Source organism: Accipiter gentilis, chromosome 26, assembly GCF_929443795.1.
Source record: "Accipiter gentilis chromosome 26, bAccGen1.1, whole genome shotgun sequence".
NCBI lineage: Eukaryota > Metazoa > Chordata > Aves > Accipitriformes > Accipitridae > Astur > Astur gentilis.
In genome coordinates this window covers 21,242,792-21,255,613 of record NC_064905.1, presented here as the reverse complement: position 1 = coordinate 21,255,613, position 12,822 = coordinate 21,242,792, and the positions used below count along the sequence as shown (strand labels likewise).

Sequence of the window (12,822 nt, the reverse complement as noted above, 5' to 3'; positions counted from 1 at the left end):
TTGGGGCAGCAAAAAATGGGCAGGTACTCACAGGGACAATCCCATCCACTGCTGCAGGTTGGTTCCAAACCAGCCTGAAATAGAACAAACAGCCAGAATCCCGACTCTGGCAGAGCGTGGAGGAGGCAGGACACCGATAATACCATCACTCCGTAACACCGGTGCCAGATATATTTAAAATCCTGATATTACCCTGGTATTGGTCTATCTTCATGCCAAATTTAATTCGTCACTGGAAGAAAGGCTTTGATTTCAGCCAGAGAACACAAAAGCAGAATTCCAGAGACACATTCGGGCTGCCTTATGAATGGGTTTCCCCTAGCGCCCTGGATGATGCTTGCATTTTTTGCTATAAATATCCCAGTGTAAATTAGTTCCTTAAAAAGAGTTTTAAATATAGGAGAAAGGAATGAGAAGCAAATCGAGAGGAGATTTTTGGTGAGAGAGAGAGAGGTGGTTCCCTCTGGTGTCCTTCTAACCACAGAAGAATCTTCTTGCAAAACTTACCAATCTTGGCATCGTAAAAAAAAAAAGAAGCTGAGCAACTGAGCAAGGCACTTGTAGTCATGGTGTTCCCAAGCATTTGATTTCATTTGTTCTGAATTCCTGGGTCAGACATGTCCTGATACAACCTGTCAGCATTACTACTCCTTTTTCGGGTGCATCCCCAGCGACCCTCGCTGAAGCATGAGCAAGAATCCTGTGGTACCAGAAAAAATACGCAGAGGTAAAACATGTTTTTGTCACATCAGTACTGATTTTCCAGCTGTTTTCAAGTGTTGTCATCCAACTTTTATGAAAGAAAAATAGTTTTTCACAGTACAGCTCCATATGATGGGGGGAGCAGGCACAGTTGCTGGTGTAACAAGGGTTAAATCAGCAAAATTGTTATTTATAAATTAGTTGTGCAGACATCGATCTGTAAGACTTTTTACTCTCCCTGCCTGCAATCCAGTCTCCAAACCGCAGCAGCCAGGGCAGCCTCCCATAAAGGAGCAGGAGAAAGGCGTCCGGGCGGCTGACGGCAGGTGGCAACAGGAGACCAGAAATGCAAGATGCATTTGGCATAAATCCTCGGGTAAGGTTTTTGAGCAGGGAAAAAAAAAAAAAAAAAAAAAATCACAGACAGGCATTTCCTTCTGATGGGCACAGAGCCAGCGCTGTTCACGGAAAACGAATGATGCCCGGCTGCCCTCCAGTAAGGACGAGGCTCAGTCTCCATCCCTGGGGCAAAGCCTTGTGCGGCTCAAAGCATCGCGGGGTGCCCACTGCCCATCCTTGGCAGGGACCCCCCACCCGACTGCACCCCAGGGTGATCCCCTTCTGAAGCAGCACCGGCTGCCCATCAGGTCAGCCCTTCCCAGGCTGGTCCGCGTGAGACGTGACTCCAAAACACGTCTCCCTCTCCCCCGCTGCCTCTCGGAAGCCAGCCTTTTCCCTGAAACGGCCTTTGAAGTCCAAGCCAGCTACTGAAGGTAGAGAAGAGCCAGAACCAGACCCTCCGACCCTGCCTCTCCTCCTGCCCTGGCAATCCCCGTGCCCCGCTGCAGGCTGTACCCAGGCTCAGAGCATCGCCATACAAACCCACGGACGCCAGCACCTGCGAGCAAACGCCGCCGTCTCGAACCGCTTCTCCTGTTTCGGCAGCACGCCGTCCCCTCGACACCTCCTGCCCCGCAGACCGAATCCAAGGCTCGCTCTCCACCTCCCGGCTCTGGCTTGGGCTTCGCATGGCTGCCGTGCTCCCCCCTGGGCTGCCGTGCCCCCCCCGTATTCAGGGCTGTGACCCCTCCATATGACCAAGGGGGATGGTGCTGGCCCCGGCGCTCAGCCCCACGCTGGGTTTGCTGGGAGGTGCGGGGCTCCTTCCCAGGGACCCAGGGCATTGAACCAGCCTCAAGGCACCTGGCAACCCACGATATCCCTGGGACGTGGCGGATAAACATCACCCCCTGGCAGCTGGAGTGATGCCAGGCATGAGTGGTATCCAGCAGGCAAAGGTTTTGCTTTCCAGCAGGACCTGTCATATGGATGCAACCGCTTGGCACCTCAGGGAATGGGCTGGAAAAGGCTGCCGGCACTCCCGGCCACTGGCTCATCCGTGCATAGGAATCCTCAGGTATCCTGGACTCTCTGGAAAAGACGGGAGGTGGGAGGCTGTGTGCTGGCACCCCGGGCACGAGTTGAACAGGAACGGCCCCTGCGGGCACAGCCACACCAGAGCCAGCCCCTTCCCACCGGTGCTTGTTTTCCATCTCCGCAGCCAACACGGGTGCAAGAGACACACGCACGGCTCCTGGACGGTGTCGGGGGGGTCAGGGCTGATGGCGAGGTGGGGTCCTCCGGCCACCACCCGGCACGCGGAGGGTGGCCAAGCAAACAGACGGGGTCAATCACCCACCCAGGAGGGTCGGACCGGACACCCGCGTGGGACGTGTCAGGAGAGAAAACCGTCAATGCTGTAACAACACGCGCGTGCTGGGCTCTCAAAGCCACGCGTTCCCCGGAGCTCACCAAAACCCTTCCAAAGGGTTTCAGTAATGCAAATGCCTGCTGACACCCAACAACAAACCTTCAAGCGCTTTGCAATACAGTACACCGACCGGAACACTCGTACCGAGATGGGAAAAGTGGGACCGCGGCACGTCCCGCAACCGGTTTCTAAGGAGTACTCCAGAGGATGTATAGACAGCCCAGCAAAATGTCAAGCACAGCACAAGAAAACCTCTAAAAGAAGTTCCTAATGACACTGTCTCTTTTAATATCTTAATTTTTTCCATATTTTTATTATTTTCCATATTATTTTTCGTCACCGAATGAGATAATATTCAAAGATCCGACTGCACTGAATGCTGTGCCAGCACAGGAGGCTGTTCTTGCCACATTTTCACATAGCTAACACGCTTATTTTTCTTCCTGCTACCTTTTATTCAACGATGTCTTCCTGTAACACAGGTAAACACTATTATAGCCCTGCCCCTGGCTGCAGGCAGAGGAACAAACCTGCAGGGAGCTCCAAGCAGAAGCCGGCAGAGCACTGGGATGCACTGGCTCGGTCTCTCCGGCTCCGGCTGCTGGACCACTCCTGCCTCCGTGACCAAGTGTTCTCATCACAGCGGGCTGAGATGGTCCTCGGTGGGATACCCGGGCACATCCTGAGGGCTCAGCCCAGCAGTTTTGTGTGTTAGAACTAAGAAGAAAAGGTAAAGGAAGAAAAAATCAAAACGTCTTCCCTCATTTACTTACATTTTCCTTCTATGAAAGAATGATGCTGTCGTGCTCCTTTAACGCAACGGCCCCATTTCACAGCGATTCTGATTTCTTAGAGGACCCAGAGTCCCGTTCGCGTTCAGCACATCACCACAGCAATCACCGCCTCCCCCAGCCCGCCCGGTGCCCACGCTGCCGGGCCAAAACTGCGGCAGCTCCAGAGGAGGACAGTGCCGGTGGGATGCGAGCCACCGGCTTCGTCCCTATGAACCTTTTGCCTCAGGTGTAACTGGAGCAGGAAGGACGTGTCAGCCAAAAATATAAAGTCATTGAGTAGAAAACAAGTGGGCTTTAGCACAACAAGTGTAACCCCTCAGTACAGCTGTGGCGTAAAAGTTAAATATACACATACGAATCCTTACTGAAACGATCCTGGGTCAGATTTCACCGGGTTCGGTGTGCGCGCTTCCGACGGGGTGGAGAGGTGGAGAGAAGGAAGGGCCTGACCTGCCTGCGGCTCTACAAGGCTGTGGAAAATACCGCGGGAATGACAAGAAATGAGAGTGGAAAGAACGGAAAAAGTCATGATAAAACTACCTGTGACAAAGAGACCAAACCATTCTCCATCGCTTGCACGAGTCAAGCAGCACAAGGTCGGTACCACCAAAATAAAGGAACTTTTTGACTTTAAAGCAGCCAGTAGCTCTGCCTGGAAAGCAGCCCGCTAGTCATTCTGCCCCAAAATACCCCCTCAGCTCCCTGCCCCCCCCAATCCACCTGGATCCTTTTCCAGATGTAAGCAGTTCCAGCTGGATTTTAAATATTAACTTCGACCTTACATAGAAAGTTCAAAATAATCAATCTCTCCCAGCATGCCCAGGAAAAATCAGCATATACTTAACGAAAAACAACGTTCTTTTACCTTAATTAACCTTTTAATGCTTTACTCTTATGCTTTAATTGACCCTGGTAAGCATAGTATTCTTCATTTCCAGAGAGCGATTTGATATTTCTTCTTCTCATCATCATTATTATGACTTCTGCTGCAAATACAGAAGCGGTCTATAAAATCACGCTTTCAGAAGCCCCGTGTGGCTCGGAGAGGGCGGAGAGGGGTGGGTTGACCACAGACTCTTCCAGCAGGGACCCGGGCTCACCGACCACCGCTCGCTCCCAACGGGCAGCGTTGTCCGTGCGCTGCCTCCTCTGCCTGACGCCAGAGCAGGAACGACCCTTCTCGCCTCCCCATCGCGTCTCCGTCCAGTCCTGCCCGGCTAACTCGTGGGCAAAGGGGGCTGCGAGCCCCAGACAAGACTGGTCTGGTTTAACCCCAGCTGGTAACTAGGCATCACGCTGCTCGCTCACCCCCCCACCCCCAGTGGGATGGGGGAGAGAATTGGGGGAAAAAAAAAAAAAGGTAAAACTTGTGGGTTGAGATAAGAACAGTTTGATAGAACAGAAAGGAAGAAAATAATAATGATAGTAGTAACAATAATAAAAATAAAAGGATTAGAATATATAAAACAAGTGATGCACAACGCAATTGCTCACCACCCACCAACCGATGCCCAGTTAGTTCCCGAGCCGTCCCCCCAGGCCCACTCCCCCCAGTTTATATACTGGGCACAACGTCCCATGGTCTGGAATACCCCTTTGGCCAGTTTGGGTCAGCTGTCCTGGCTGTGTCCCCTCCCAACTCCTTGTGCCCCTCCAGCCTTCTTGCTGGCTGGGCAGGAGAAGCTGAAAAATCCTTGACTTTAGACTAAACACTACTGAGCAACCACTGAAACCAGCAGCGTTATCAACGTTCTTCTCATACCAACCCCAAAACACAACGCTCTACCAACCGCTTGGAAAGAAAATTAACTCTATCCCCGCCGAAACCAGGGTGAAGACGCCCGTTCTCCAGCGGCGGTGACCTCCGCCGTCAGCCCTTGCTCGGGGGCTTCCGTCCCCCCCTCGCCGCGGCAGGCCGGCCCTGCGGAGGGGCGATGGAGAAAGCAGCTCCATCGCGGGTCAAACACGGCATCCGAACCCGCCCGGGGCTCCGCTGGCGTTTTCCAGAAGTCGGGCTCCTCACCGCTCCTTCCAGAACACAATTAACCGGCAAAAGTCGAACCTCCGGGACGTGCCCTGCGGGTATCGCACCATCGGGGCGTGACGGACGGGGAGCTGCGGATCCGGCTGAAGGTTCCCATCTCCGGAGAGAATCTCCAGCAAAATTAGTCCGAAGGTGCCGGGAGGGGTTTCTGGAGCAGCCGGAGCACGGCCGAGATCCCAGCGCAGGAGGAGCTGGGAGCGGGGTGTTGGAGTCGAAGGCCACAACCCTGCCTCGGTCTATAAATGTTTTTCCCAGCATCTTTATTTTGGGGAACTCACGAGACCCCCCCCCCCCCAGCCCCGTAGCGTCGCTCTGGGCACAAAGCTTCTTGGGGGGAAACAAGTGAAAAGGTTCAAGGGGGTTTGGGGGCATCTCCCGGTGCGGGGGGGGGCACCCATGGGTGCCTTCGCTTCGTTTCAACCTGCAACTTCGCCTCTGAGATTTGTGAAAAAATTCAGAGACTCGAGGGGAGGGAGCGGGAGGCCGGGGGGGGGGGCGCGGGGGGGTCATTCCTCTGTTTTGGCTGTGGGGGCTCGGGGGGGGGGGGGGAGTGTTGGGGTTTGGGGTGGTTTTGGGGTTTTTTGGTGGTTTTTTTTTTTTGGGTTGGCTCCGGGGAGGCGGGGATGGAGACGGTGCCGGTGTGTCCCCCCCCCCCCCCCGGGGGTTGGGGTGGGGGGGTGAGGGGGGGTCACCGCACCGGCATCCAGGTGCCCGGGGGGGGGGGGGTTGGGGGGGTTTCCCGGGGCGGGCGGGTTTTCCCGGTGGGGCGGCTGGAAGTCCCGCCGCATTCCTGCCCCTGACTCACGGCCGGGCACGGGCTTCCCCCGGACCCCCCCCTCCCGGGGTGTGTGTCCCCCCCCACCTCCCGTCCCGTCCCCCGTCCCCCCCTCCCCGGGGGTGGGACGCCCCCCCGCGGCCGCGCGCGGCACCGCCGATTCCCGGAAGCGGCTCGCGCCGCCCGCGCCGCTCCTCCCGCGGGAAACCGAAACTGGGGGGGGGGGGGGGGGGAACGGGATGGGGGGGGGGGCACCGCGCGGGGCGGCGTTTGGGGAGGAAATCCCGCCGTCAATCAGGGGAGGGGGGACAGCGACGGCCACAGACACCCCCCAAAAATAAAAAAAAGAAGAGGAAAAAGAATAGGCAAACGGGGGGGGCAAAGGGAAAAGGTCAGGTAAGGGGAAAGACGGGCAGAAGGCAAACAGAGGGAAAAGCGGGCAAAAAAAATAAAAAGGGGCAAATAAGGGGAAAAAGGGAAATAAGGGGGAAAGGGCAAAAAATAAAGGGGGCAAACGAGGGGAAAACCGGGCAAAAAAACAGGGGGGGGACAAAAAAATGGGCAGGGGAAAAAGGGGGGGGAAAGAAGGAGAAAAGGGGGGGGGAAAGAAGGAGAAAAGGGGGGGGAAAGAAGGAGAAAAGGGGGGGGAAAAGAAGGAGAAAAGGGGGGGGGAAAAGAAGGAGAAAAGGGGGGGGAAAAGAAGGAGAAAAGGGGGGGAAAAGAAGGAGAAAAGGGGGGGGAAAAGAAGGAGAAAAGGGGGGGGAAAGAAGGAGAAAAGGGGGGGAAGAAGGAGAAAAGGGGGGGAAAGAAGGAGAAAAGGGGGGGAAAGAAGGAGAAAAGGGGGGGAAAGAAGGAGAAAAGGGGGAAAAAGAAAAGAAAAGGGGGAAAGAAAAGAAAAGGGGGAAAAAGAAAAGAAAAGGGGGGAAAAAGAAAAGAAAAGGGGGAAAAAGAAAAGAAAAGGGGGAAAAAGAAAAGAAAAGGGGGAAAAGAAAAGAAAGGGGGAAAAAGAAGAAAGGGGGAAAAAGAAAAAAGGGGAAAAAGAAAAAAAAAGGGGGAAAAAAAAGGGGGAAAAAGAAAAAAGGGGGAAAAGAAAAAAGGGGGAAAAAGAAAAAAAGGGGGGAAAAGAAAAAAGGGGGAAAAGAAAAAAAAGGGGGAAAAGAAAAAAAGGGGGAAAAGAAAAAAGGGGGAAAAAGAAAAAAGGGGGGAAAAGAAAAAAAGGGGGGAAAAGAAAAAAGGGGGGAAAAGAAAAAAGGGGGGAAAGAAAAAAAAGGGGGAAAAAGAAAAAAAAGGGGGAAAAAGAAAAAAAGGCAGAAAAAAAAAGGCAGGGGAAAAAAAAGGCAGGGAAAAAAACCCCAAAGGGGGCAACTTCTCCGTTCTTCCCCCCCCAAGTTGCGCTTCGGTGGGGACAGGCAGCAGGGAGCCACGCGTGCCCGCAGCGAGCGGGGGCACGGCTGCCCCGCATGGCCACTGGCTTGGGTGGCAAACGGGGCCGAAAGGAGGCGAAGGCGGCGGGACGGCCACGCTTGCTCCCAGATCTCAGCCACGGAAGGCGAGTCGATGGGCTGGGGGTCTCCTTCGGGGCATCAGAGGGTGTTAAAAAATAATAAGACAAGAAACCTGCGCTTCTTCCAGAAGAAATGGCATCCCCGGCAGGGGAAGGGGACGGGTTTGGACAGGGGAGCCGCGTGGGACAGCGGTTCCCTGCAAGGTGTCCCCTCTCCTGGGGGTCCCTCCCGGCTGGTGGGCGCCACCGGGGGGTCCCCCCGTTCCCCGGTGGGGAGAAGGCTGCGAGGGGTCCTTCCCCCTGCTGCGGATCCACCGCCGCCCCTTCAGCAGACGGTCACCCCAGCTACGATGACCTCTCCGGCTGGACACGTCACTTAGCTTTTCCCTTTTCTTTTTTTTTTGGTGGGGGGGAGACCAGTGCGTACGGCACCCCCTTTCAGAGCACCCGAAAGCGACAGCCGTGACGGGTCCGAGCCAAGCCCAGCAGGAGCGGACCTGCCTCGGTGCGGGGCCGAGGCTGCGCTGCCTGCCGCGCTGAAACGACGCCGAGTATTTTTCAAGCACCAAATTTGACTCTTGCTTATGGAAATGGCATTATTATATCAAATGAGGCTGCCGTTCTCACCTGTGGTCTGTGTTTGGACTGAGATGTTTGCAGTCTGCTCCAAGGTTAATAGCCAATACATAATAATAAAAAAATAGGGAATGAGACTCGGATGTTTTAGCGCCTGTTGCTCGCAGCACATGATTTTCACTGTTTGCTAGGGTCACCCTACGAGGTCCTCGGTACCAACCCGGTGCCCTCCCAGTGCCCGGGCCCAGGCCTGCCAGCACAACCAGAGCTCCCGTTGTGCCGCGCACCAGCAGAATCTGTCCCGGCTGAGGCAGCAGCTGGGCGCGAGCCGCCTTCCCAGCACATCCCACCTTGGCTCTCCCATCCCTTGGCTCCCAACGGCACTAACGTGACAAACCCAACAGCGCTTTTCGGCGCCTCCCAAGAGCTTCCTTTTCGGCAGCCCCTTTGCACGAGGATGGGACGGAGTATTTCAATCAAAGCGGGGGTTGTTGATGTTCTTCCCGAGGCAGAGCCGAGGTGAAAGACTCGCGGGTCGCTGTGCTGCAGTTTCCCGATGGAGATGTCTTTTCCTGGAGGAAGTTCCCAGGGGCTCTCTGCCTCCGTGCCCGCAGGTACCCTGGCACGCTCGAGCTGCCAGGCTCGGCTGGTAGGCGACAGCAGGGTGCGGGCAGGAGCTCGGGGCAGGGGCTGGCCAGGGGGCCGGTGGTGGCCCCAGTAAGCCCCCAGCCCAAGCACTGGGCGAGCCGGACCCTGCCGACACCTGTGACGGGCTGGAGGCACAGCACCACGCCGCGGCGGGCAGCCTCCGGCCGCTGGCTCGGCTGGCCAGTCCTTCCCCTTCCGACAGCTGGGAAGTTTGATGCCTTTTCCGATCAGTCCAGGAAAAGAAAACCCTCCCAGCCCGGAGCCAGACAAGAAGCACAACCAGCCTTGGCCGCCACTGCGCTGCTTGTCCTGCAGGCTGTGGCTCCCTTTGGATTAACTCCTGCTCTTCAGGGGCGGGTTAGGCAAGGGGGTTCATTCGGACCTATTACCTTCAGACGGATACTCTAAGGGCGTATAAAAGGAAAAATCTTTAATACACAACTCACCTGTTTTCTGCTGATACCAGCCCCAGCTGCGCTGGTGGGACTTCAGCAGCGTAAAATGAATGGTCTCCCCATTCGACTTCATGTGGGTTAGCTCCCGGGATGCCGGCACCCCCGGGGACCCCAGGTCAGCGTGGCCCCACGGCAGAGCAGCTCGGGGGGAGGAAGGCTGCTGGCTCCCGTGTGCGCCGGGAGAGGATTGAGTCTCTCTGACCTTTGGCAGGGAGGCTCAGGCTGCTGCAGGTCTGCACCCTCGTTAGGTAAACTCGTCACAGCTGCCAGGTGCCTGCCGCTCTCAGGACTTTCCTTTGCAAAGAATTCACGAGAGGTCTGTGTCCTCCTGCAAGGCTGAGAGAAAAGTAAGGAGCAGGGAAAGTCCAGGGACAGAAGTCAAATTCCTGGAATTTCCTTGTTTCCCACCAAAGCAAGCCCAGAATCTCATTTGGGTTTACTTTAAAAATTCACCGTGCCATCAGTGGAGAGAACTGAATTGATTTCGGGTCCTGAGATAGGTCTTTCCATTTCCAGGAAACCGTAAGCAGCCCATCCCAGGATATATTTGTTTGTAGCCCACAGATCAGAGCACTCGCTAGTATTACCTCATGCCATCTGGGCAGAGTTTCAACATTTATGACATTATTCATTCTCCTGCATGTGCTTCAACCAAACTTCCTTTTTGTAAGAAAGGCATTTATAAGAAATGGAAACAGCTTGCAGCAAGTCCAGCACTCGCAGAGCTACTGGCTCAGAAGCAGCTATTTTCTTACGCTAGCCTTTGCAGGTTTTAAGGGTGATCCTCCGTCTCTGCTCCTTAAAAGCCTGCTCTGCGTTAACCCCTTCCGGCCCAGAGAGCCCCACGCAGCGGCACGACACTGTGACAGTTGTCGGGTACTCGTTAGCGGGCAACCGTGACATTCCCCAGGTGACAGCGAACGCTCCGCACCCATTTTATATGCCCCAGTTAGCCGCTCCAAAAAGACGGAATTGTTTCTGAGTTTGACGGGGAAAGGGGAGGGAGGCAAGTGGGGGAGAAAATGAGAAAGGGCTTGCGTTAGAGCAGGTTTCCCTTAAAACAGGTAGAAAGGAGGAACAAACCCTGGCAGAGCAGGGGCTGGAAGGGCTGTTGAGCGCTGGTGGGCATGGAAAGGTCATGATGGAAGGAAGCAGCCAGGGCCGCGAGGAAGCAGATAAGAGGCTCTCTCTCACCATGCTCCCCGTCTTCCCCTCCACAAACCCCCGCTCCATCCTGTGCTTGTTCACTCCCCTCACCCAAATACGGCCCCGGCGTGCAGGCCTGGGGCTCTGCTCCCTGCCAGAGGCAGATTTCCATGGCAGCCCCCGTCCCCATCTCCCCATCACCTCCCTATCATCTCCCCATCATCTCCCCACCACTGGAGCAGGGATTCCCCACTGCAGAGCTTCTCCCCTGGTTGGATTCAGAGTCCCAGGGAGGAGGGAAAATCTTCAAAGACCGCCATCAACACTTGCCGTGTTGCACGAGCAGCTCTTTCACCCCCAAGACACCTTAGGGATTTAAAACTCGGGGGTCATCTGCCCTATCCACACCTCCCGTTTGGCACCGGCTGAGTGCAGGACCAGCGCATCGGCTGCCATATATGCTTACCTGGAGGTTATCGGAGCTCTGGAGTGAGCAGCCGCTTCTGCACCTATGGCTGCACCGGAGCGTGCTGGTTTTCTCCCCTTCACCCCCCAGCTCCTCGAAAAGCGTTTCTGGATGTTTGGAGCCTCACAAGTTTGCTTGGGGGTAACGCACAGAAGGTCTCATCCCCACTCGAGGGTAATTCTGCAAGGAGCGAGGAAGGAAGAGCATTGCAAAGATAAGGGGGGAAAAGGTGCTCCTTCTGGAGTGCCAGAAAAACAACGTGCTCCGAGCAGCCCCGGCACCAGGCTGGGTACCCACGGACGAGAAAGTCTGTGCCACTTGTCACTAGGGAGGAGGCAGCCGGGCCTTCAGCTGGAGGCAGCAGCTTTGCCTGGCCGGTACACAACACTGCTGGCTGGAAGCTGCCCGTTTCACATCACACAGGGTTCAATATTAACAATTATTTACTTTATACAGTACGGGAGCGAAGCCATCCCGAGCTGCTTAACCAAGCATAGCAGTGAAGACGGAACAAAGAACCACATTAGAGCCTGTATGCCCAGTTCATAACCCTCCCTCCTTGTGGGCTACACCAGGAGCTCTGTAGTTGGTGCCACGCAGGTCATGGTTTTTTAGCGGTACTTGAAATAGTCTTCCTAGGAGCACCTTGTTTCAGGGCACTCCTGACGGAAACGGAGATGTGCCCATTATAGAATAACCTATAACACTTGCTGGAGCATCAGCTGGGGATTTGATTTGGTTTTAAATAAAAGTGTTATTAATATTTCCTCTGCATTAGGAAAACAATCCCAGACTTGGGATCTCCCTGGATCGGGTAAATGGGATAAAATATTTTAGGGAATCTGTTTCTCTGTGTCTCAGTTTACCATTAAAACAGGAGAACTGGCAAATCACGGGGGGAATATGAAAAAGGGGGACCCTTAGAGGGTGTTCAGAGTCAAAAGGCCAAGCAGCTGTCCAAGATAAGACTGCTGCGAAATACAGCTGGAGCGGGGCTGCAACCCAGCAGAGCATCGGTGGTGGCATTCATGGAAATTCTTGCTGGGTGATAAACTGGGTGGAGCAGAAGGGTTTTATGGCCAGCCTTTTATTGACTCCTTCAGTTGTGCGGATTATTATTTGTTCATACTTTTATACAAGTACATGTCCAATTTAAGTGCATATTCTTGCTGCTGAAACGATTGTTAGTGTCGTGGTACAAACGGGAGGAAGGAGTCGGTTTTCTAAGGAGAAGGCTTTGTAGCCGTAGCGTTAGGACAACCTCACGCACAGGAACGTCAGGGAGAGACGAGTTGTTATTTCCGTGTTTCAGCTGAGAGATAACAAAGAAGCAAACATAAGGCATCCCTGCTTGGGCAGGTCCTGCTCCACGAAACTTGCTGTGCAGATATGGGACAGAACATACATGTAGAGGTCAGTGAACTTCCACTGAGGAGGATCTGTATGCGTTTAAACCAGAGGAAAGAAGTGGAGATTTAGGGCTGAGACTGTTAACCTTCCTTTGTGCATTTCTATTCTAGCTCTATATGTTTGGTGCCTGGTGCCCATTCCTGATGATAATACAGACTATAAATAGCCCGTAAGGATCCTAACAGTGCTGATGTCATATATCAAACAAGTCACTGTTGAAAATGTAGTCACTTAAAGTATTGAAGGTGCATTTGGTGTATGCACATATTGGCCCATCAGACCAGGAAGCTCAGAACTCATTTTTCTCAAAGCTGGCTGAGGGGGGTAAAAACAAACTGTGGAAGGTTGGAGCTTGAAAGGAACAACAGCATGATCTTTTTTGTCAATATTTAGGTTGTATAAGAGGTATCGTGACTATTTTTGTAGATGACATTTGCACTGGAACCTGAAATACCTTCTGTCATCTCTTTTTCAGGCTACTGCTATGTTACCTGTTATTACTCTAGGTTACTGGACACCTTCTGCCGAGGA

The 12,822-nt window shown here is 54.1% G+C and overlaps 2 long non-coding RNA genes across 2 annotated transcripts in view; both read right to left on the bottom strand.

Moving 5' to 3' along the window:
* Nucleotides 1-2,884: 2,884 nt before the first annotated feature.
* Nucleotides 2,885-5,658, bottom strand: LOC126050939 (uncharacterized). The gene is made up of 4 exons (XR_007509688.1): nucleotides 4,368-5,658; nucleotides 4,133-4,253; nucleotides 3,633-3,737; nucleotides 2,885-3,190 (listed from the first exon to the last, which is right to left on the bottom strand). It is a non-coding gene; the product is annotated as an uncharacterized LOC126050939 (long non-coding RNA).
* Nucleotides 5,659-7,550: 1,892 nt separating this feature from the next.
* Nucleotides 7,551-12,822, bottom strand: part of LOC126050828 (uncharacterized) — a 38,803-nt gene continuing 33,531 nt past the window's right edge. Inside the window, exons 4-5 of the long non-coding RNA XR_007509660.1 lie at nucleotides 10,882-11,061; nucleotides 7,551-9,605 (exon numbers count right to left, since the gene is read on the bottom strand). This is a non-coding gene — a long non-coding RNA (uncharacterized LOC126050828). The remainder of the gene's footprint in view (nucleotides 9,606-10,881; nucleotides 11,062-12,822) is intronic.